This window comes from Zalophus californianus, chromosome 6 (assembly GCF_009762305.2).
Source record: "Zalophus californianus isolate mZalCal1 chromosome 6, mZalCal1.pri.v2, whole genome shotgun sequence".
In the NCBI taxonomy this organism is placed as follows: domain Eukaryota; kingdom Metazoa; phylum Chordata; class Mammalia; order Carnivora; family Otariidae; genus Zalophus; species Zalophus californianus.
In genome coordinates this window covers 24,912,611-24,937,347 of record NC_045600.1, presented here as the reverse complement: position 1 = coordinate 24,937,347, position 24,737 = coordinate 24,912,611, and the positions used below count along the sequence as shown (strand labels likewise).

The 24,737-nt window shown below is 48.3% G+C and overlaps 1 protein-coding gene across 5 annotated transcripts in view; it reads left to right on the top strand.

Annotated features, from left to right (window-relative positions):
- Positions 1–9,580: 9,580 nt before the first annotated feature.
- CIPC (CLOCK interacting pacemaker) overlaps positions 9,581–24,737 on the top strand; it is a 30,855-nt gene continuing 15,698 nt past the window's right edge. The window contains exons 1-4 of one of the 5 annotated variants that reach the window (XM_027569788.2): positions 9,581–9,711; positions 9,879–10,082; positions 11,446–11,516; positions 20,522–20,742. The gene's annotated coding sequence lies outside the window, so the exon portion shown is untranslated. Of the gene's footprint in view, positions 9,712–9,878; positions 10,083–11,445; positions 11,517–20,521; positions 20,743–21,169; positions 21,418–21,469; positions 21,572–22,978; positions 23,057–24,737 lie in introns of those variants that run through there. The other 4 variants (XM_027569787.2, XM_027569786.2, XM_027569785.2 and 1 more) reach the window with 4 other exon arrangements.

Below are 24,737 nucleotides of genomic sequence, written 5' to 3'. Positions count from 1 at the left end.
TGAGGCCAAGGAGCTGGGAGGCAAGGGCCTCCAGGTCCTGTGGGTTGGAGCCCCAGGGCAAATGGCTCCCTTGTTGAGACATGATTCTGCCAAAATGAAGAGGGAAGGGAAAGAACTCACAGAATCCCGATCGATCAGATCACCGGAAAAGAAAGAGCAGTGCCTTGGGTTGGGGCTAGGCTGGCCCTTCTAGAAGGCTCCGAGGAAGCGAGGAAGGAGATGGGAATGGAGCTTCCTGAGTATCTACTGTGTACACGCAGTGGACCCTCCACAGATATGCTCTTGCCCCTCACAACGGCCTTCCCTTTGTGCAGGTGAGGCACCTGGGCTGTAACTTCTTGCATCCCTGGTGCTTCGCTTCCAATCAGAGCAGTTTCCTAAAAATGATTCTGGATGGAGAAATGTGTGTTGGGTGGCAGGCTCTCCTCACCAGTGTTAGCCACTGCCCAGGCTCCCCCAGAACCAGAAAGACCCCTCTGCCCAGGGGCAGGGGCTAGGAGCAACATTTTTCTGAGGGCCTGGCTTTCTGTGAGCACCTCCTAGTTTAAGGATGAATTGCTAATTCCATTGTTCCTGCCATTAAAATAGCAGAAACCTGAAGGTAGCCTAGGGGGCCTGGAGAGCTGGCCTAGGGCTCAAGGGAAAGGAACAGAGGCCCTCCAGGGGTCCCCTGAACCCCTGTCTTCAAATCACATTCCCAGAGGTGGCTGTCCTAGAGACCCAGAAACCAGGCTCCTGTCCCCACCGAGCCTCTTACACATGCTGGACAGATGTGGGGCGGCTGGGCACACCTAATGGGAGGCAGGAGACCCTGGTACTCCTCTACCTCCACACCTCACCACCTGGGTCCCCCAGGCCAAGTCACTCCTGGCCACCACACCCCGCTTCTACTCACACTGTGTTGCGGTGTCAAGAACTGTTTCAAAGGGTGTTGCTGAAGATTGCTCAGCCCCTGAATGGGAGTCTGCTATTGAGTTCCATGCCCTGAACCGTCTGGTTTGGCCGCAGGTAGTCGAAGCGTGATTGTTAGCGACATCCTGTGGACACAGTGGGTAACTGCACCCATCTGGACGGACGGAAACCACAGGGTGACATCCAACTTTCCTCATTACGTGGAGAGGAGCTGATTGCGATTAATCACACTCATCACCTTACACAGAGAGCTGTCTTAGAGCTGGAAAAGAATTCCTCCCCAAAGCAGAAAACAACCTTTCAGCCACAAATTTCCATCAGCCTCCAGCTTTATATCTGTTTCATTTAAATTTGTCCCTTTGGGAATATTGACCTGACTGAAGAGTCTGGTGGCCATGGAGGGACAGTGAGGTCAATAATAATATTCAGAGAAAAAAAGCATCATGGACTGTTTACTCTTCCCATGAACTCCATGCATTATCTCTCTAATCTTCCCGACAACCCAAGGGGGTATGTGCTCTTATCCCCATCTTTCGGATGAGGAATCAGCAGCTAGGAGCATAAGGGGAAGCTAGGGGGCAAACCTGGGCAATCTGGCCTCAGACCCCATTCTCTTGAGCTACCACTCTTTGCAGCCTCACTGCCCTATGTCTACCCACCATGGTAAACCCCTGAGGCTGGAGAAAAAAATCCCAGTTCCTGGGGCCCTGGCTTTAATCCTCAGACTGAATGCCCCTGAGTCACCCTCTGGGGCAGGGAGAGGCAAGTGGACACGAGGCATGTTAGGGTCTGATAGGCCTGGGTTGGAATGCCAGCTCTGCCCCTCATTAGCTGTGTGACCTTGGGCTCGGTCCTGAATTTCACTCTCCCGAACTGCCAAATGTGGGCCATAATCCCTTGCTTTGGAGGGTGCTGTGAAGATCACCGAAATCACTCGCTGCTGAGTAGATGCTGCAGAAATGGTGACTATTCTTACCTGCAAGGTGTGCAAGTTGACCTGTGGAGGGACCAGCCCGGACAACTCCTGTAGGTGGCAAAATCTGCTCTAACAGTTCTAGAAAATACCAGTAAGGAGGGCTAGGACTGGGGAAGGCCAGCCTTCTCACCCTTAGGCTTTTCAGAGTGAGTGGCTGATGTGTCATGGTTCAAAGCCTCCCCAAAGGGAGAGACTTAGCCAAGTTGACACAGCAGACACAAGATCTGGGGACTTTGGGCTCCCATCTTTCCACAGAGGCACCAATATCCAAAGAACAGGGTCCGTGCAGGATTCGAGTCCCTGCCTCCAAGTATCTGCAGAGACCCTGGTACCCTGAACCAGCATCTGTGCAGTTCAAGAAGCACAACGGAGAGTGGAGGTGGGGGTTCGAGATGCTAGTTCTGGCTCCGCCCCCCACTGCTCTGTGGACCCTGGAACTTCGTGCTCTTCCTGCCTTTGCGGGATCTCAGGGCTGAAGGCTCCTCCCCCTAGTGTCCCCATGCCCCCTCCTCCTCGGGCCTCTGCAGATGAGGGCAGTCTTTCTTGCCCCTACCTGCCTACCCACAGAGGGATGGCCGTCATGGCGGTTGGCCAGGAACAGAACTGCTCCCATGTACGGCCCCAGCCCCTAACACATTGTCTAGCACATGGAAGGGGCTCATCGGTTAAGGAATAACTGGGACACCTAACCACAAGTGGTTGAGGAGCCCATGGCTGGAAATGTCCCCGAAGAGAATGGCACTGTGGCCCCTGACCGTTCCAAGTGATGTATGAGCTTTCCACGGTGCCACCCTTCCTGTTTCAGGTTATCCCAAGGCCCCAGTATAATAGATCTCGGTCTTAGTTATCAACTGCTGCCTAAAGGATTACTTCAAGAGGTAGGTATTATTCAATGAATAATAATAAACATCGGTCCTCTCGCAGTTTCTGTGAGCCAGGAACTGGGGAACGGCTTCGCTGGTGTTCCGGCTCCATGCCTTTGAGGAGGTAGCAGTCAAATGTCAATTAGGGTTGCAGCCATCTGAAGGCCGGCCTGAGGCCGTGGGATCTGCTTCGAAGGCTGCTCACTCATAGGGTGGCAAGTTGGTGCTGGCTGTTGACAGGCCTTGGCTCCTTGCCATGTGGACCTCTCCATAGGTCTGCTCGAGTGTCCTCATGGCGTGCGTGGCAGCCTGCTTCCTTAGGACCAATGGTGTGAGAGAGAGCAAGGAAGAGATCACAATCTCTTATGACTGCATTAGTTTCCTGGAGTTGCCGTGACAAAGTACCACACACAGGGTGGTCTAACACAACAGATATCTACTCTCTCAGGATTCTGGAAGCCAGAAGTGTGAGATCAGGGTGTCAGCAGGAAGCACGATCCAAGACCAGAAGTGGGGAGTCTGGATCCCAGTTCCAGCTCTTCCACCAAAGGACCCAGGGGAGAATCCTTTCTCGTCTCTTCCAGCTTCCCCGGATGTTCCTCGGCTCGTGGCTGCATGACTCCAAACTCTGCCTCTGTCTTCATGTGGCCTCCGCCCTGTTTCTGTCTGCTCCCCGTTTCTCTTCCTAGAAGGACACCAGTCATTGGACTTAGGGCCTGGCCTAATCCATTGTGCCCTTGATTATACCTGTGAAGACTCTTCCCAACTAAGGTCACATTCACAGGTACTGGGGGGTTAAAGCTCCAACATATGTTTTTAGGGTGCATAATTAAACTCACACAAGGACCTCGCCCGGAAGTCAAATGCCATCATGTTTGTGAAAGCAAGCAGTTGGTTACAAGGGTCAGCCCTGTTCAGGGCAGGAGGAACCCACACGAGGGTGAGAAAATCAGGAGGTGAGGGCAACTGGGGGCCCTCTTGGAGGCTGGCTATTACTGTCTCAGAGAGCAGAGTGAGCATGAGGCACACCCCAAAAGAAACAATGGAGAACCGGCTCACAGCACTTGGGCCCCTCAGCCTATCAAGGATCTGAAAAGGGTCAGAGTGTAGAGAACAGCAGGGTTTGGAAATGGAAACCTTCTGCAAGAGTGAAGTGTCCTGTGGGCTCTACCCTCAACAGGGTGGGGGCTTCCATGAAACCATCCAGAGCCGTGGGCCCCCACAGGTGTGCGCCAAGAGGATGCATTGTGCTGGGATTGGGGCAGGGGCCTGTGAAGGCTTCGCAGGGACGAGATGCAGACTGTGGGAGAGAGGTCCAGCATGGCGTCATTTTAAGCCCTGTAGTGCCTCCAAAAGCAGTAAAGGGATCTTAGCAGGAAGAAGCTGGAAGGGGATGCAGATTGTGTAGGAGCCGAAGATGGAGTCACGAGTGGTTTACCTGGAAGGGAGATGCAGATGGGACCCTCAGGGACAGAGCCTCAGAGATGGGGATCTCTGAAGAACCTGGGAGATCGGGAGATGGCCCAGGAAACAGCTTTCACCATCTCCTGGGCCTGGAGAGCTGGCATCTCTGGGGGGACATAAGAATTGCCCTCTTCAGGGCGCCTGGGTGGCTCAGTAGGTTAAGTGTCTGCCTTCGGCTTAGGTCATGATCCTGGGGTCCTGGGCTGGAGTCTCAAGTAGTGTCAGGCTCCCTTCTCGGCAGGGAGCCTGCTTCTCCCTCTGCCTGCCGCTCCCCCTGCTTGTGCTCTCTCTGTCTCTCTCTGTCAAATGAATAAATAAAATCTTAAAAAAAAAAAAAAAAAGAATTGCCCTTTTCCCCTGTTCTCACATATCCCCCCTCCCCCAAGTCCTTCTCACTCAGACCTTGGAAGCAACCAGCAAGGAAGGGGAGGCGGTCAGGTGAGCGAAGACAAAAGCCTGCCACAGCCCCCTCCCTGCAGGCAAGCAGCCCCGACTACAGACCCGAGAGCAGGAGGACGAAGATTTCTTTTCTCTGAAGGGAGACGAGTGTCATTTCTATGACTGGATGCTTTTTTTCTTTTTTTTTTTTTTTTGAAGATCTTATTTTTAAGTAATCTCTACACCCAAAGTGGGGCTCGAACTCACAACCCGGAGATCAAGTCGCAGGCTCCACCCACTGAGCCAGGCAGGCGCCCCCTGGGACTGGATGCTTTTCATCTCTAAATGGATTGTGGGTTTTGTGCCATAAAATGACCTTACCTGAGCCTGAACAGAAGGGGCGTGTCTCCCTTGCCGAGCCGCTCACGTGGACAGCGAGAGGCAAAAATTGAGTGGCATTTTGATTACACCCCACATTCAAGGGACTGGCTTCACTGAACTCGAACTTTCCCAAGGGAAGTTGGGTCTTCCATTCCTCACCCTCCACCTCCAATGACAGAGCCTTGACCCACAGGGAGGTGCCTGAAGAAAATTTCATCTCAGCTTTTGTCCAGAATTGAAGAATGTTTACTACTTTTTTCCTTCCTATCTGTCTGGAAGTGACACCAAGAACAGCAAAAAAAAAAAAGGGACTCCTTGTCCCCAGCAAAACACCCACACCCTCTGAATTCTTCACCACGTCTTGGCCTGACTTCACCCCTGGAGGGGGAGGCGAGGCCTGAGGTCTGCAGGCTGCAGGGGCTGGAGGAAAGGTTCCTGGGAGGATACAGCTCAGCCTGGAAACAAAAGCTGTTTTTCCGAAAGCTTTGTGCAGTCAACTCAGTGGGGGAGGGGTCTGGGCAAAGCCAGATTGAACACCAGGGGAGACATTTCCGCTAAAAAAAAATCCAAATTCCCCAGGGCTGTTGGAGCTGTGATCTGATCAGTGCTTTAAGGGTCTTATTTGTTAGTATTAAGAAAAAAATCACAAAGTTGCCTCTGAGTCCCCCTCTCTCATTGTCCTTGCAGCAAGGTTGGGTAGCTCCGTCCCTTTTTAGGAGGCAGGCTTGTAAAGAAGGGCGGGCCTTGGAGAGAAGGCGCCAGGACCAGGCAGGAGCTGGGGTTCTGCAGAGAGTCCAGGGTCTTCAGAGCATTGGTCTGCAGATCAGACACCCATCAGGAAGCTCTGAGAAAGGACCCAGCTGAGCTGAGGCGTGGGCTGGAATGCAAGTGGGGATATGAGCCTGGGAAGCAAAGGCATTCCACAGTCAGAGCCTCTAGAAAAGCCTGCTTCCCCTAGCACAGAGGATTCAGGGAGTAGAGACCCCTGGTTCTCTAGATTTCAGTAAAAAGCATTTATCGGGCTAAGGATAACAGTGGTATTTCAGACCTAAACAAACCTCGTTTTTCAGTCTGTTGGAGAGAGAGCTCCAACACTCTTTAAAAAGATGCTAGGCCTTAAATAAAATCTCTTTGTCACAGGCTACCCATTTCTCTCTCCTAGGTGCCAAGAAGCACTCATAACCCCCACCAGGCAATGGTTGCCCTCTTGGATCAGTTTCCCAAAGAGCTTAATCATGACCCAGTTGCTGTCACTCTGCCTGGAGCTGACGAGCCCTGGAGGGTCTCAGGGTGAGGCCTTCCCTGGTGAGAACACAGCTCTTCCAGGGAACTCCGTTTCCCAAGGGTTTTTGGACTGGGGTGTACCTCCAGAGTGTTTGAACTCTGCGTGGGGTTAGTGGGGCTTCTCAACCTCGGCATTGACGACATTTTGGGCTGGAAGATTCTTTGTTGTGGGGGCTGCCCTGTGCTTTGCAGGATGTTTAGGACGTGGCCTCCACCCACAAGATGCCAGTAGCATCCCCTCCCTCCTCTTCCCCTCACTGTGACAATCAAAACTGTCTCTAGACCTTGCCAAATGCTCCTGGGGTACAAAGCCATTCCTGGTTGAGAACCACTGGCTAGAAGCAGTGCCCGTTCAACAATTAGCCAGCCATGGAGACCCAGGGCAGAGCCAGGCTACACAGATCCCAAGAGAACTTTCCTCACTCTACACCAAGTCTTCGTGGTCCTTGCATCAAGGCTGTCTTGGTTGCACTAAGTGACAGAAAATTCAACTCTGAATGACTTCAGAGGGGCTGGATGTCATCTCTGGTAACTGAGAAGACCAGGGATTTGGGCGTAGTGCTGAATCAGGCCTGGTTTGCCCCAGGAACTCAAACAATATTACCAGGACTTGGTTTTATCTTTATCCATTGACTTTGCTCTTCCTCATAATCTCTTTGCGTAGGGGCAAGATGGCCGCCGGCATACCAGTCCTGCATGTTCCTGGTTTGAGACTTGTGGAGGAAAAAATGTCCAGTGTTTTTCTTTATGCATTCCCAGCAAAAGTTTCATTGCCCTTCATTGCTCTGATTTAGTCATGGGTCCATCACCACGCAATACACTGGGGAATGTGATGACCTCATTGGCCAGGCTGTAGTCACGTGCCTGCCTCTGGGTCTAGGAGGAGAGTCAACTCTGTGTACAGGGCATTGAGGGTGGAAAAGTGGCGGTTCCCAATAGGAGAATCAGGGTACAACTACCAGAGGAAAGGAGAAAGGATTCTGGATGGCAAAAACCAACAGATAGATACCAGTCTTCTTACTGAAAAGAAGCTCATTGTTGTGAAATACAGCAAGGTGAGAGGTAACAGTGTAGGGAGGACTTTGCTCAATGGCAGTACAAAGCTTGTGACACAACTGTCAGAATCAAACTCCAGGTGACAAACAAAAGGTTTCTTACGTGTCTCTAGGACAAAGTGGCAACTGATATGGTCATTCAAGTGAGTTCCTAAAATGGAGACTACTAGAGCTTCACCAAGATTCTTTCTCCCCTTCCTCCAGAGTACCACAGTCGTCGTCGGGCCCCAGCTGGGGACAGACTTGCTGGGACTCCTTCACAGCTAGGTGTGACCAAGTGACTAAGTTTGCACTATATGAAGAGAAGGGACGATCATATCTATGCCTTAAGATGGTGGGCCTGCCTCATCGACACTGTGTCCCCTTCCCTTGAACCAGAACGTGAACTTGCCTGAGATCCAGCTTTGACCACGCAAGTGAGAAGGATGCCCTAGGGAATGACAGAGGAGGGTGCCAGGAAGCTGGATCCCTGAACGACCACGTGGAGCAGACCCTCCTTCCAGCCTGGAATGAGTACCTTAAGTGAGATAACAGTTTCTGTCTTTTCTAAGCCCCACTAAATTTTATTGCATTTTGTCTATTTTACAATCAAGTTTTCTTCATATTCTAATGTTTCTGAAATTCATTATGTTGTTGGCCATACACGGTGCTCATCAGGGACCACTTTAAGTCAGGCCCCGGGAAAATATGTCAAGGGGCTCCTGTCTATATAACAAACTAACTTAGAGTCAGTGCATTACAAAATGCCTAAGTCCATATGCAGTATAGTGATTTAACAATGAAGATTTAGAATAACGGGTAGAAAAGACCTGCTTAGGTGTTTGTTTATTGTTCAATCAATGCACATGAAGGTTCCTTGGGGCCAGGCACCATCTCTTCGTGTTGAGACCCAGAAACCATCTCTTCATAATTTGCTCTCAGCCACTATGAGAAAACAATAGCAGCATATCATCATGTTGACTGAACCCTGGGCACCTAATCGTACCTTTTAAGAACACTCATGCCAATGTGCTGCTTCGGCCTTGACCTGATTTTGTCACAGACTGCTGACTGCTTGATGCTTGTTGAGGCTTCTTCTCTGTTCTGGAAATCGCATATTGTGTAGAAGTGATGTTTTGTGTTCCTTTGATAGAGATTCCATGTATTTCCAGCCCCAAACACCCTCACTGGCCAAAGGCTAATGTTGAAAGAGGGATTTTAAACAAGTAACAGTGGTAACACAACATTTGGTTTTGAACTTAAAATATACTTAGACCATAAAAGTCAGTTTCTACAGTTCCTTTCACCATTTGAAGAAGATGTAAAGTGAGCTGCTGACTTATTTTCCAGACTTTGGGCAGGACCCATCGTCGAGAAGTCCCATTTTCCAAGGCAACAGTGTACGGGTCAAGTGCCTACAGACACCAACCCTCAGCACTGTGCCAGCCACGCCGGCGCACACGCACACGCCATAGGAGAGCGTCCTTGTGAGCACCCTCCCCTGTCCCCCACCCCCGCAGTGCCTGGCTGCTTCCGGAGGCCCTTAGGTCCACATCATCTGGTGGGGCAGAGCCAATGGGTGGCCTGGGCATCAGGAAGGAAGAGGATGAGAAAAGCCTGGGAGGGGAGGGGTGTGACGGAGGTGAGCTAAGTACGGTTAGCTGGCAGAACATAGGCGGTGATGCCCACTGCCCCCCATGGGGCCAAGAACTTCACCTTGGGGGCTGCTGAGAGACCATGAGACAGGGGGACAGCAAGGTAGCCATGAATGGGTGAGCAACAGGCCACAAGATGTGCGGGATAAACATTATTATACAGAAACAGGAAAAGGGACAAGGTTCTAAGTGGGAAATAGCAGCATGTCAACAGACCCTTTATATCAAAATCAATTTAAGGCCAATCTTTAAAAAAAAAAAAAAAAAGAAAGCCAATCCATCTGCTACTGTAACTCTAATCATCATCCAATACAGAGAGCTTCAAATCTCCCCACACTCAGATGGATCCAGCCCAAAGTTTGGGAGATGGGTGAGGGATGCCTAGACCGAGCGCAGTCCTTGCTACTGGGATTGGGATTTTGGCGGAGGCCATTTGTGCTATAAAACATTGTTAGTGCCAAAGTCATGACCATTTGGTGACACCCACTGGACTTTCCAAGGATATGACACAATAAAGCATGCCTTTTGTTGTCATAATATATTTTTGTGCCAATGATGAGTGGGTTGCAGGCAAGAGCAGGAGCTCTGCTTTTCCTGGTTTCAGCAGTACTGTTGTTTGTCACTCCCTGCATATGAAGGATCCTTCTGGTAGGATCAAGAAAGTGCCAGCATCAAACTTGAAGAAAGTGTCCATGGCTTGGAAAAAATCCCAGGCATAATAGTGAAACACTCTTTCAAGATATGCTGCATCACCGGTGCTTTTGGTAGGAGGAATGATATTGTTGGGGAAAACTCAGCAATGATTCTGAGATGAGCAGTGGTTCAGAGGAGTTGGCTTCCAAAGGCAAAGGGAACTTGACTGATGCTAGATGTCAGTGAGCCCATGCACATTCATCTAGCCACCGTCATTCCCCATTCTCTCTGGTTCTAGGACTGGTCCTCATCAGACTGAATTTTCCACCATAACTTAAGACAAGGTAGTACACCACGCCTCATATTTGTGCTGGAGACACAAGGTGGCATGATGTGTGGGTGCAGAACCACTCCCAGGAAAAACTCCATCAGCCTATGAAAGCCACGGTGATGGGACTGAGCTGATGTGATTTCTTCCAGCTTTCCCTCTAGAGAATAACAGGTACTTTACAGCTTGCAAAGCATTTTTATTTATATTTATTTTGTTCCCTTCCATTCTCACAACCCTGGGAAGGAGGGCAGACATCGTCATCGCTCCATTTTACAAATGAGAAATAGCAGCTCAGAGACGTAAAGGGACTTTCTCAGGGGACTCTGGCTTGTAAGCAACAGGGCCTGGATTCAACTGAGATCTTTAATGCCACACCCTGGGCTCTGTCCACTGTGCAGTGAGGTCTACTTTTAGGGCAATCCCATTTCTATTTTTGTTTTTTTTTTGTTTTTTAAAGATTTTTATTTATTTAATTGACAGAGAGAGAGAGACAGCGAGAGAGGGAACACAAGCAGGGGGAGTGGGAGAGGGAGGAGCAGGCTTCCCGCCGAGCAGGGAGCCCGATGCGGGGCTCGATCCCAGGACCCTGGGATCATGACCTGAGCCGAAGGCAGTCACTTAACCAACTGAGCCACCCAGGCGCCCCTCTATTTTTGTTTTTTACATTATCTGGATCTAAATACATTTGACCCTTGAACAATGAGGGGTTTAGGGGTGCCGGCCACTGAACAAAGATCTGAGTACAACTCTTTTTTTAAGGTTTTATTTTTATTTATTTGTTAGAGAGAGAGAGAGCACAAGCAGGGGGAGCAGCAGTAAGAGGGAGAAGCAGACTCCCCGTTGAGCAAGGAGCCTGATGTGGGACTCAATCCCAGGACATTAGATCATGACCTGAGCCGAAGGCAGATGCTTAACCCACTGAGCCACCCAGGCGTCCCTGAGTATAACTTTTGAGTCCCCCAAAATTTAACTACTAATAGCAGTACTGTTAACTGGAAGCTTTACCAATAACATGAACTGTTGATTAACACATATTTTATATATTGTATATATTATATACTGTATTCTTACAATAAAGTAAGTTAGAGAAAAGAAAATGTTATTAAGAAAATCCTAAGAGAAAATACATTTACAGTACTACTGTACTGTATTTATCAAAAGAAATCGGTGTATAAATGGACTCACGTAGGGGCACCTGGTTGGCTCAGTTGATAGAACATGGAACTCCTGATCTCTGGGTTGTAAGTTCAACCCCCATGTTGGGTACAGAGATTACTTTAAAAAATCTTAAAAAAAAAAACCTTAAAATAAATATATAAATGGACTCACACAGTCTGAACCTGTGATGTTCAAGGGTCAACTATAGCTTGTTTTGTGTTCATTTTTGAGGGGATGGAAGTGGAGGGTGATGGTATAGATGTTTCTTAGAGTCTACAGAGAAAATTCTTGCAGAGCAAGAACCCCAACCGACAAAACAATGTTAACCTTTGAACTGCAACCATTGCTAATTTCTCTTAAAATGGCATTCTCACAGGTTGCCCATGAGATGGAAGCTCTTCGTGCATTATATTCCTTATGGACTTAAGAGGTGCATTTAAGAAGGGGGTGAGTAGTCTTGACTTCATTTTCAAGTCATACAAGAAGGCAATACTCCTGAGTTTCATGAATTATGGGATGGAGTTTACAGAACAGCACCAACAGCCCCCACCCCAAGTATTAGTATCTGTTTGCATCAATGGACACACGTTTGTTATTTTTTATTGAAGTAGAAAGGTTTCGAGTTTTATTTGTTTTGTTTTGTGGGAGTTGCTTTGTTTGGATGAAGAGCTCCCGGTGAAGAAAGAGAGAGGAAGGAACTAAGGAACCATCAGCCCCCATCTTGGCCTGAGATACTCATTTCTAGCCCCAGTGAGGGGTGAGGTTGGGTGAAAGATGAATAATCATGTAAGACTTTGAGCAACTGAAGATACAAACAGTTTTGCTCTGGGACACAGGTAGCAAAGTATAGCCAACCTATAAGAAGTTCATTTGTCCCCCACTGTTCCATCCTGCCCTCCACTTTGGCAAGTTGGTGACTTAGGGTGGCCCCAGAGAGAATGCTATGCCCAGCAGAACAGGAGTGACCACTGGTTTTTTTAAAGATTTATTTATTTATTTTAGAGAGAGAGAGAGAGAGAGAACATGTAAGCAGGGGGACGGGCAGAGGGAGAGGGAGACAATCCGACTCCCACTGACTGTCAAGCCCAATGAGGGGATCCATCTCACCACCCTGAGATCATGACCTGAGCCGAAATCAAGAGTTGGCTGCTTAACTGACTGACCACCCAGGCACCCCAAGGAGTGACCATTATAAGAACACTGTTCTCACAGAGGACACACACACTGATGAGGTACCCCTTTTTAAGGGGGTGTGAGGGGTAAACCACCAATGGGGAGGTTGCAGTGGGAGAGCCTCGTGGATCTGCCACGAACCAGATCCCTCAGGGGCATGCTCACATCACTGAAGAAGAGTTGGTGGGGAGGCAGGGGGACCAGAAGAAAGTTCGATAGGGCTTCAAGAGGGCTCAGAACTAATGAAATTTAGGTCTGGATGTCAATATGACAATCCATAGGCTGGTGAAGTCTGGTAGTGGGATGCCATGAAACACTGGACTTTATGTGTCATTCAACTTCAAAAATTCTGTCTTTAGTGAAGATGCCATGAAACATGCTTACAGTACAGACTCTTCCAAGTGCCATTATCTGGGGTATAGACCCCGGTAGCTGATTGCCCTGTCTCCCCCGACCTTTCCAGGCAGAGCCCTAGTAGGGGGGTACTGCTCAGAAACTCTTCCTGGGGTAGTGGCTAGAGAAGTCTAGCTGCAGAGTTTTGGGGTGGGAGGAAATAGTTTTTTCCATGTTAGGTTAGAGCACCAGATATGATGTGCTAGAGGCTTCTGAGTGACTAAGTTATTAGGCAAAGATTTTTGCTATTTCACCTGACCTGGGAATGAGAGGGAATACGGTGTAAACTGCAGGGGAAAGGATTTAGATTAGAGCAATGAAGGATTTCCCAACATTGAAGGGTAACAGACGCTCCACTCTTGGCCCATTTCTAAAGGTAAATAGAGAGACCTACCTTTTCTGCCAGCCCCCCAGGTCTAGCCTCATGGCCCTCTACACATCTTTTCCTGAACCCCCTGCCCCCCCGGCCCCGAAATTCACTGCTCTTCGGTCTGTGTTCCCAGTCCTTATTACAGCACGTAACAGAACCGATGTGTGACCTGCTCAGGGGTAGAAACTGTGTGTTAACTCTTTACTGTGTCCCTGACCCTTAGGAGACACATAGCTCATAGTCAATGTTGGTTGGTTTGATCGTAAGTGAAAAGACACCTTGGGATGAGAATATGTTAGTACTCAGTAGTGTGACAGGTATTCACACTTTCGGAGCTCCATCTGTGGAACGGGCAGGAGGAGCCAGGGAGGAGGTGCGAGGGTGGAATAAAGAAGCCGAAGGCAAACATCGATGGAGTGTCTGCTTTGTCTAGTCCTCCCCACCCCTCTGCCCCCTTTCTTCTGCCTGACATTGGTCTGAAAGCAAAGGTCAGGCGCTCCGCATGAATGCAAGGGGTCTGAATGATTTCTTGAGAATGGCAAAGGATCTGTGGGAACAAGATGGTGGAGGCAATGAACAAGATGCAGGCAGAACTCTGGCACCACGCTCCAGCTGTCCTCAAGAGCCTTCTCTTTTCTTTGTGGATTCTGGATATAGGCCACTCAGGAGGGGTAGCTAATGAGTGTGTGCAGGATTGTGCGCCAAAGCTGCCAGGAACAGTTACTTCGCACCATGCCCTGGTACCTTCCTGAGGAAGGTGGGAAACCAAACCACCAAACACATCAACTCCAGGGAGAGGGGCTAGTCAAACCCCAGGCTCTGTCTAGCAACCATCTCCCCGGTGGGAAAGAACTCCCCTCAAGTGATCAGCTCCCTAATGCAAGATCTGGAACATTCTAAAGTCCCTCCTTAAGTGAAGAGAGGCAGATGAGATTACTGCAAAGTAGACAAAGAAAGGCAAGGGGCTTCTTTTCAACTGGAAGGTGCAGAATAGAGGTGGGGAGGCTGTGAACACCTTGGCAGCAATTATGCAGAAAGCCTGCGGTATAGATGCCGGGCAGCATCACCCCACCCCACAACACTGGCGGTGTCACTCTCCAACAAGAGCTGTGTAAGAGCTGCTAATTGCTGAGATTCCAATAAGAGCTATGTCTTAGAAGTGATTTTGAACTGATTGCAGCTTTTTGAACTGATCATGGCTCTAAGCTATAAAGGAAGGAATCTAAATGAAAGTGAAAAATCCTTTGATCAAAAACAAAGGAACTCTTCCCAATAAAAATACCTTTATTTTCCCTACACATCATAGCTGTCTGTTTCACACGTGTAAACAAATGATATATAATATGCATCTACTAAACACAGAAGTTCCCTGAGACAGGGGCCACACTTGTTCTTCCTCCTATCTCTTTATAGTATCTAGTACAGGATCCAGCACACAGAAGATGCTTACTGAATTGAATGGAATTGAAGCAATTGCCGTATTAATGATTTGATCAGAGAATTGTCATTTTTTACAGTAGTGGGCTACTATAAAAGGAATACTAGGGTAAAGCAACACAAAAGGCCATTCTAATAGCCTTAAATCCAGGAAAACATACCTATTTTTTCTAGAGGCCCCAAAGAAATAGGCAAATACAGTCATTCTGGAAAGCCAGCCACCCTACATTCCACAACAAGAGACCGTATTGATCGTGCTGAGTTGCTAGGCAACCACTCGGTAATTCCCTGTGTAATAGAGATGAACCTGTCATCTGCTTTCTTGGCTGTATGTGACAGGAGGAGACAACAGGTAAAGGACAGCCAAGAACCCCTGCACCTGGATGACACAATCCCTCCTGAAGTGGATGACACAAGAAAATCCCCACGCCCTGTCAGAAAGTGCTGGAGGGAGAATTCCGTTAAACTATTAGCACAAGACATTCTGGTGAATTTTCTTGGCTTTGCCCTGTGGGTAAATGCTGTGGGTTCTCCTGTTATCCCTGTCCAGAAAGCAGAAGACCAAAGCCCCATAGTTCTGCGCGCCGATGGCTGTCAATTCCGGAAAGGGCTCTGGGAAGGCAGGTCCCATGACTCCAGCTGGGATGAGATTTTACCAGATAAAAGCAGCCTTTTAAGTCTTAAAAGGGACACTCCACATCTCAAAGAAACCGAAGTTCTGGGTGAATAAACTGCACTTTTTTACACCCGAAGAAAATGCTCTTAGTAATTTCTTCATTTGGACGGGACTTCCCAGACCTTTTAGGCAAATGAGTCCTTGGAAAGACTCCACTCTGCTGTAGGTATTGACAAGCATTGTCTTTGAAATAGGCTGAAAACCCGACAACGCGCTGGAAAATGAATAAGGAATGTCTCAAAGCTTCTCTAACATTAGGAAACATGGAAATCAAATTTAAATGCCACTTCCAATTTGGAAGGCTAAGAGGACTCAACTTTCTCACAGGCAGTTTTAAAAGGACCACCTCCCAGATTAAAAAAAAAGAATATTTGCCCACTCCTTACTCCCACAAATATATCTGAAACTTCTTCAGAAATTGTTTGCTTTTCAGTCTCCTGTTTGAGACTGAATTTTGAGATTTTGGACTCTGGGATCAGGCCATCAATTGGAGAGAGAGCAGATTCTGAACTGAGATGAAATCAACCAGGTAGTTTTGATGACCAGTTGGGTGAGGCTTCAACCCAACATCTGGTACCTATTATTCAACCTCTGTGATGCTGACTTAAACTAGCCCAGCTGGCTAACCGTGCCGAGCGAAGCCTGTCAAAAGGACCAGCCCTGCCTTGCCGGTGCTGGGAAGGGGAGTGCTTGTGTGTGACGGATGTTCTGGGCTTGTCTCTGTCTGCAAAGTAGAGCCACTCACTACATCCGTCACCTTTCCTGACTACTGGGTTTTAGAAGGTTCTTCATGGAATTCCAGACAAAGTCAGCCATTCCAATAGAGCCAAATCAAACATTAGGGAGGAGGATTCAAGGGCATTGTTGAGCAAATGCCCAGAACAGGAGAGACCTCCAATGACTGGGGCTGGTTGCAGGGGTGGGGGGGGCATGGTAGGAAAAACAGAGGCTCTGGAATTTCTTCACCAGAATTACTAAGTGTGGAGCGAAACCTGTCAGCAGCGACCTTCACTCCGCCTTTCAACAAGCTCCAGTGATACACACTGTTGTGTGCAGAGGCTCAGAAGTGGGACAGAGCAGAGGGTGTCGGGGAATTGACAAAGAGAAGTTCTCCAGGCTGGTCTTGCACGCATTGGCCGCATGGGTGGCTCCCTCCCCTGGCTGGTGCAGGTTTCCTTTTCTAGAGCCTTGTCTAATGTGTGAGTGTGCTGTTAAATTTTCAGGAAGCAGGGGTCCCACTGAAAAAACTCTGTTGAACACTTACTCTGTGGCGGTTTTTGCTTTGTGGGAGAAAAAATTAGATGTAATCCCTGCCCTAAAGGTGCTTAGACTCCAGTGGAGAAGGCAGATAGGTACCCAAGAAATTACCATGCAAACCAGCCTAGATCAAGTCACCAGAGATGGCAAGTGTTTCATCTGGGGAATAATTAATGTCCGTGCAGAAGCTGCTCCTAATCTTGGGCTTTGTAGTCAGGTTCCACTGAAGAGCCCCAGCCCCCTGGGGCTTTCTGCTGCCCTGGCCTGTGTTCCCTGACTTTGGCAACCCCGTGCTGGGGAACACAGCTGGGATCCGAGGGCTAATTACAGAAGGGAGAGGAGCCCACCAGGCAGGATATGAGATGTGGCCTGGGAGAAACTACGAGTTAAAAATCAAAGGGTTTCACACAAAGGGGAAATTGAACAGCTTTCTGGGCCATCAAGTGAAAGAGAAATTCTGAGTGTATGTCAAAAACTTCATATTCAGTGCAGGGAGAGGGTACTTTAAAAAACATTTCCACTATAGGGGCGCCCGGGTGGCTCAGCCGGTTAAGCATCTGCCTTTGGCTCAGGTCATCATCCTGGGATTGAGCCCCACGTCAGGCTCCCTGCTTAGTGGGGAGTCTGCTTCTGCCCCTCCCCTGCTCCTTTTCTCTCTCACTCTCTCGCTTACTCTCTCTCAAATAAATTAAATCTTTAAAAAAATTAATAAGCTAAAATATTTCCCCTATAAAGATTCTAGGCAGATCTAACCGGTAAAAGGCAGCTGCTGTGGTTTAGAAAGGTAAGTGGTTTGAAATCAGCATTACCTCCCACCCCCACCCCACCCCACGGGCAGGGCAGACGACCAGATGGAGGTGTTGTCTGCAAGGTTTGCCTTTGTGGTGTGCAGTCTCCATTCCTGGCATCCTTTCCCACACAAGGGCTGTACCCAGTGCCTTCTGGCCCCCCACTGGCCTCCCCCTTAGTACAGCAGGAAAGGGTGTGGTGGTACCACCTCCACGGTAACATGGAGGCAGCCTAGCAGATGGCTAAAAGCAAGGACTGTGGAATTCAAATCCTGGCTCCACTACTTACTATACCAGGGACGCTGGCAAATGACATGGCGCCTCTACCTTACTTTACTCCTCTGTAAAATGAGGAGAGTGATACCACAACCATCTCATGGGATTCTGTGAGAATTAAATTAGTAAATCTAGGCAAAATACTTAAGACGGTGTCCGGCAAATAGGAAGCACTCTGGGTTAGTGGTCAGGAGAAAAAAATCTGTCTTGGGTTCTAGAGTATTTGCATGTCAAGCAATTTTTCTTACAGGAATTTCAGGTACAGGCAAGAAGATGGAGAGCTATTTGGGAGGGGCTTCCACTGCCCCTGAAACCAAACCTGTACCTGTGTATTAACGTCCTGCTTGCAACCTAAATGTTATCCTTTGTTGCTCCTGCTCTTCCAGATAGCCCCTAAGAATGTGAGCCCCAAACCAAGCTGGCTGATGGGGGCCCGGTCACCAGACTGCTAAGAAAAAAAAGGAGCATGCATCCCGCTTTCACCCACTTCTGCCCCTGCCAGCCTGGGATCTGTAGATCCCTCTGCCCACGCACAGGCTGGGGCCTCGGTCCTCTCCTCTCACAGACTCCCGGCTCTGGGACTGCGGAGCACACACACACACCTACCTTCCCAGCAAAGCCTCTTAAAACACTGTGAAGTGGTCAGTGCTAATAAGGCTAGATTCAGACTAGAGGATAACTTTTTTACAGATGGCCAGGCTAAGGTTTGGAAAAATAAAATAGATGGTTCTCAAATGCTGGTCCAAGAACTGATGCCAGTCCTTAGGGTGATGTTTTCACTGGTCCTCAGCAAAACTGGAAAAATAAGAATCATGCAATGAATTTTTCATAAAGGAGAAATTATTTAATTTTTAAATCATGAGATGATGGCCTATCGTCTTTCCTGTGTATATGCAGGGGAAGATGTTAAAATGCCCTTCTTTTATAAAATGGTATTGATAGGAGCAGGGATTTGAAACTTGATCTTTTGAATACTTTCACTGCCATTACGCTATTTTAAATTACTTTAAAATAGTTCTAAATGAACTTTAATTAATTTATTTATTTTTAAGATTTTATTTGTCAGAGAGGAAGAGAGTGCGAGCGAGCACAAGCAGGGGTAGCGCAGGCAGAGGGAGAGGGAGAAGCAGGCTCCCCACTGAGCAAGGAGCCCTATGTGGGACTCGATCCCAGAACTCTGGGATCATGACCTGAGCTGAAGGCAGACCCTTAACTGACTGAGCCACCCAGGTGTTCCTAGACAAACCTTAATTTTAATTTCAACTTTAAATATTAAAATAAGTATTAAACAACTATTTACAAGTATTTTAAATTATATACCATATGGTATACTTGAAAATTTCTTCAAATGAAACTCAGCACAAGATTGACTCTTCATGGCATCCTTATGCAGGACTGAAAATGCAAATCCTCACATGGATGGGGGAGTTAACAACTTAATGAAATAGGCTGGGTGGAAGTGCAGCTTCTGGTTCCAGACTGTGGCACTCCATGACCAGGAGAAAGGAAAAGAAGCCAATTCGCAAAGCCTTGAGTGTAGCATTTAAGGGAGCAGGTCTCCCCCTGCTGGCAGTGGTGGTGGCAAAATGAGTCTTGGGCCACACAACGGGTGCTGAGACTCCAACTGGAAAGGACTCTACAGCAAGAAGACGTGCTTCCAAACCCACTCTCCGTCATAGGAACCTGAGCCTAAATGTGAGTGTGATAGTAAAGATTAAAGAAGTCATGCCACCAGGAAACTATCCACTAAGATGCTGATTTACAAACCCTGGCAAATTAACAAAGCCAGGAAGAAAATTTTTTACATTGGTTCGGCTATATAAAAATATTACCCATTTTTAAAAAAATTACTCACTTTCATGAATTGCTTTTATCACTAATGATATAGAATCATACTCAATAAAAATCACACCTATCAGTAAATTGGTCTGATTCATTTGTTTCCATTAGCAAACTTGCCTTTGAAGTTCAAGTTATTGATAGAGCATAGGTGCTCATAAGATAGGTAAAATCAGGTAAGTCTGGTTTACTTGCACCTGTGGAGGACTAAAATAATCCTCATGCTTTGGCTTATTTCATTTATTCTCTTTTCTCTGGTATGCATTATGCCCTCATTTACTTCCATCATTGTAAATCCAACTTTTATCTGTCCTTCTTAAAGTTGTACCTTTTGCTCTCTTCCTTCTCCAACAACAAACAAAAAACAACTGAAGGCTATTTTTTTCTTCCTTGATTTTATTAATTAGATTATGTTCAGAAACCTCTGGCATTTGCCACATCTCATATAGTTTATTAGAGCATGTCCTTCCCATATCAGATTCTAAGATATCTGAAGATAAAGACGGTTTTATTCTGCCCCAAAAAAGCAATATGGTTAATGGTTAAGATCTTGGACTTAGTATAGTTTTGCATCTCATGAGCATAAACCTCAATGCTCTCATCTATCAACTACAAATGATACTAGCGCCAACCTCATAAATTTGCAGAAGCATGGTAAGAGAATGCATGTAAAGCTGACTGGCTCTTAATTACTTGATAATTGTTAACTATTGTTTTCACTCCCTCCATCCCCTCAACAAAAACTTTACATGCTGTAGGCATTCAATTATTATTTGTTGGTGGGGCTTATGCTAATACATTCATATGCAATAATACATTAGCATTATCTGTGTCTAGAGGACTAACGTGATTAACCATGACCTGGCAGCGCTTACAAAGGCTTGGATTACCAACACAGGGCGATTTCCCCATCCCGTGATCTAGATCAGCGCGGCTGAATGAATACAATTCTGTATGTTGGCCACGTGCTATAGTCTGCGCTGTCCAGTAAGGTAGCCGTTGGCTATATGTGGTCACTGAGGGTTTAAAATGCGGCTACTGCAAATGAGAAACTGAAATTTTGTTAATTAGTTCAGTACCCCCTAGTGGTTAGTGGCTACTGGACTGGACAGGGCAGCTCTAGAACTTGCCTCCACGTGTCGGTCTCTTTAAATTCACTTGAGAAGGACTTTTATTCTAACCTAATTAGTAAGCCTCACTGATCGAATGCAAGAGAATTGATCCCCAACCCCTTTTTCTTTAGCTATTACAGGTGTGCTCATTGTGACACTTCACCAAAAGCTGGCAGGAGAGACGGTATCCATATAAAACCCAGCAGCTCGGACAGTCGCACGGGACAAAGGGAGTCATGCATCAAAGAACGTGAAACCGTCCAAAAGAAATATTGCGTCCCTGCCTCGTGAAGGGTGCCTGGAGAGGTAGCCGGGAACGCCAGCCAACCGCCGCGACACGCGTGGCAAAAACGTGAGCCGCGCGCGCGGGGCGCTGGGGCACGCCTCCGCCAGGCCCAGACCGCGGCAAGGGTGCCCGCCTGCCCTCCCACGCCGGACGCCACGCCCCGGCTTCACGTGCACGTCAGCAGGCCTGTCCCGGTCCCCAACCCTAAGAGTGTCCCTGCGCACAGACCGAGAGAGCCAAACCCGGCTAATCACCCGCTCCCGCAGGAGAATCACGCCTCCTGCCCAGTTTGCTAGAAGCCCGCCCACCCGTTTCTCCTCAAAACCCCGCCTCGGAGCCGTGCCACCGCGGCTCTTCGCTCAAGGTCCCCTGTACAAAATGGCGGCGATTCCGGAGAACCAACCATAGAGACGCCCGCCTTCCGCGGAGAGAGCGCAGGCCCTTTAGGGACGTCGGCACCTCCCTGAGAGGCGTGCCCGCCTCGCCTTCCGGTGGCGGGGGGTCTTCTAGGAGAACCTCGACAGTCTCCATGGTGCCGGCTCGTCCGAGCCGAGTCACGTGTCCGGAGAACGCCGCCGCGGAGGCGGAGGGAGGAGAAATGGGCGGGAGGCCGGAGCAGGGGGCGGGGGGAATAGCTTGAGACCCGGCGCCGACGGGGTTGTCATGGAGCCGCGGGGCCGGGCTCGCGCATGCGTCGCCTGACCCGCGGGGCCGGTCGTGGAGAGGCGACCTCGGCCCTAGGTGAGAGAGGGAGGGCTGGGCCCGGGGGCAGAGGGTTCGCGCGGGGAGTGTGGGGAAAGGAGGCAGGCGTAGGGGAGGGGAGGGACGCGACGTAGGCAAGAGAGAGGACCGGACTTTCGGGGGACAGTGGGCCAAATGGTGGCAGCAGGAGGTGGTGCGTCTGTTCCCCTTTTAGTTGGTTTCTTTTGCTGGAGGGGCGCGGCTGCGTGGGAGAGGGGATCGCGGGAGACTGGGGGCTGTGTGTGGGGAGGGGACTTGTATGGACAGCGAGTGAGGTATGCAGTCAGGGCGGGTGGGCCCCGGACTAGCCCTGCTGGGCGTCCAGGCAGCGGCGGCGAGCCCGCAGGCCTTCAGGGCTCTGAGCAGAGGGGCAGGGAATGGGCAGGTGAATGGGAGCAGGGCTGGTAACCCGGTGAGGGTCCTGGGCCTCCAGTTAGGGGGTGGGCATAGTGCCCCGTTCTGGGCGCAGGACGCAGGTGTGCTGTCTTTTGCAGAGACCTGCTGTCACCCATTTGGCTGGTTATTTCTCCTGGGTGGCCAGCTTGCCAGGTATGGTGCCAGGGCGTGGGGAGGTGGGGGAGAAGGTGCGCAGTGCCAAGTAAGGAGTTAGTGGTTAGTGGGTGGGTTTCGGGGACTTCTGAGCCAGGCCCAGGGCTCAGGCCGCAGCCAGGCTCCCTGTTATTGCCCAAGTCCTGGCAATACACATTGCCTGGGCGTTTGCCCTGGGAGTCTGGTGGTATGCCAGTCACAGCATGGTCCTAGGGTCTGCCCAGTTCTGCCCTGCTGAGCTGGCAGGCTGGTGGATGCCTGGAGGGTGCTCCTGCTGCCTGGCACAGATGCAGCGTGGGCTGGTGCGAATGGGGAGGTGGGCACTGTTACTGTGAACCCTTCTGGAAGCTGGGGATTTGGAGAATTTCACTAATCTTATCTCTCTGGAAAAGGAGAATGAAGGGAGCCATATCTGGTTCCAAACAGAGGACATTGTATGGAATCGGGGTTCAGGATCTTTGACATAAATTTGAAGCCAAGTTGGAGAATGGAAATGGAGACGAAGAGGAAAACTAATATTTGAGATTTAGGTTGGGGCGAGGTGTCCTCCCTCTGTTAAAGCACACAGACATTTCCCCAGAATGGTATCTCCCATATGGAGACCAAGACAAAATGACTTGAAGGAAAAGCTAGTAATGTATTTCTAATTCTAACTGGGATTACTCATGATTTTCTGGGTGGTAAGGTCTTAATTTTTATGGCCTTGTGCTTTTTTGTATTTAAACCTCTGCTTGGACTTTCACCTCACACCTCTGTCCATGCACGCATGTTATCCACGTGATACAGTTTTAAAGGGAACTTGAGCTCTTGGGAAAGTTGCCAAGTGTCTATAAAAGGAAAGATCTGAGGGGCATTTCAAGATCCTTTCCTTGTAAACCTTGGGTCTCCCTTTTATCATAAGCCTAAATCTCCATAAAGATTGTGGATTAGACAACCTTTAATTCGGTTGGTGGATTTATCCCTGAGGTTTCACCTTAAAATAAGGGGTAAATGAGATACCTGTTTCCTGCAGGAGACCAGACCCGGAAGTTAGATCTTGAGATGACCATGGTGTTTGGAAATGCACAGTCTTGACCTTCAAGCTGTTCAGGTATTTCGGTGACAGCTAAGCTGCGAGGCTGTCAGCAGGACGCAGCAGGACAGAAGATTTGTTGGAATGTATTATTCTCTTGAGCACCTCACACATTAGTTGTGGGGGGTTGAGGTTGCAAAGATGAAAAAAAAAAAACCACAAAACCCAATTCTTGAGGTTGAGGAGACAGATAACCAGACTGTAATGTAAGGAGTGTAAAAATAGAGAAGAGCCAAGTGCTGTGGAGCACTTGTTAAAATTTTATGTTATGCCTATTTATATAAACTTCTATATTTATTGATTCACTTTCCATTATGAGTTTTATGTGTACTATTCCCTCTGGGAACGTTCTGGACAATGTGTCATGTGTGCACCTAGAAGAGGCCCAATTAGGTCGATTCTGACAGTCTGGGGGAACTTAAGTTGGAGCCCTTTTAGCAGAGAGTCAGGCATGTGAGGAGCTCAGATGTTTGTAAAGCAGGGTTAGTGGTTTCCAGTCTGTGCCAGGAAGCAGGAGATGGTGCGCTGGGTAAGAGCTTAGTAACCCAATTTCAACCGCTAGTAAGCTTATGAGCATCTACCTTGATTGTAAAATAATATTGAGGAGGAAAAACAATCTTGAGGTTTTCAGACTGCCATTTGCATGGCCCTGGCTTTGAGAGCAGTGGTGGTAAATGCCATCACTGTGTGCTTTTCTGCTGTCCTGGGCCTCATAGGGTGTTGTGCAGGAGTGGGTCTGTTGTTTACTGGCTAATTGATGTCCCCAGGGCCACTCCCAGGAAGGCAGTGCCTCTCTTCTCAGAGAAGAGAGGTCAAGGTGTGATGATGTAGACTTTCGTTGTCCATCCCACCTTCCTAAGACATTAAGGCTGTCTGTTGCTGAAAAAGAACTTTACTTCGGACAGAGGCTTTCATATTTTTAGCCACTTTCACATCCAAAGTAGTCCGTTTGCTGTTCTAAAGTGGATTATGCGTTCTTTATTTCCAACTGCCACCAGTTCTCTAGGATTTAACATTTTTGCATCTGTTCTCCTTTTAACCTATTAGTCAACATTTGTGTTTTGATTCCACAATTATGCACCTTCTCAATGAGCCAGAACTCCTGTGTATCTTCTGTACTTCCGTTGACCACACTTTAGTAACAGTAGCAAGACCTTTTTTGTTGTCTTATCAAAAGGACTGTAGACTAAATTGGGATGCTTTATCTAAAATACCTGTAAAATAATTCACATCTAGTAAGGTAATGTGAAAACTTTGCCAAGCGCTCAATTAGTTGCAACTAACATGAGCTACCTTCCTGATCTAAATCAACAGCAGGGTCAGACTTTCTTAAGTCTGATTGCCCATCCACAAGCTACACCTCCTTCCATTTTGAAGAAGCTTCCTGTTCCCTTTCGATGGTATTACTTCAGGAAAATGTGAAACTATGCACATTTGTTGGGTTCCATACAGAAGGATCCTGATTTAATGAGACATACAGTTCTACATTTTGGGCTCCTTTTTAAACTGGATTATTCATGCTGTCCAATTTCATAGCCACCCAATAGAGATGCTGCTTTTCCATCGTGCTGTGCAAGATGGGACAGTGCCATTGTTTATCTTTTATGCACATAGGACTTACTTGTGACCAAGAGTGCTTGGTTTGACATGGATTGAATGGGAGAAGCCAGTCCCCTTGAATGAGTTAGATAGGATACAA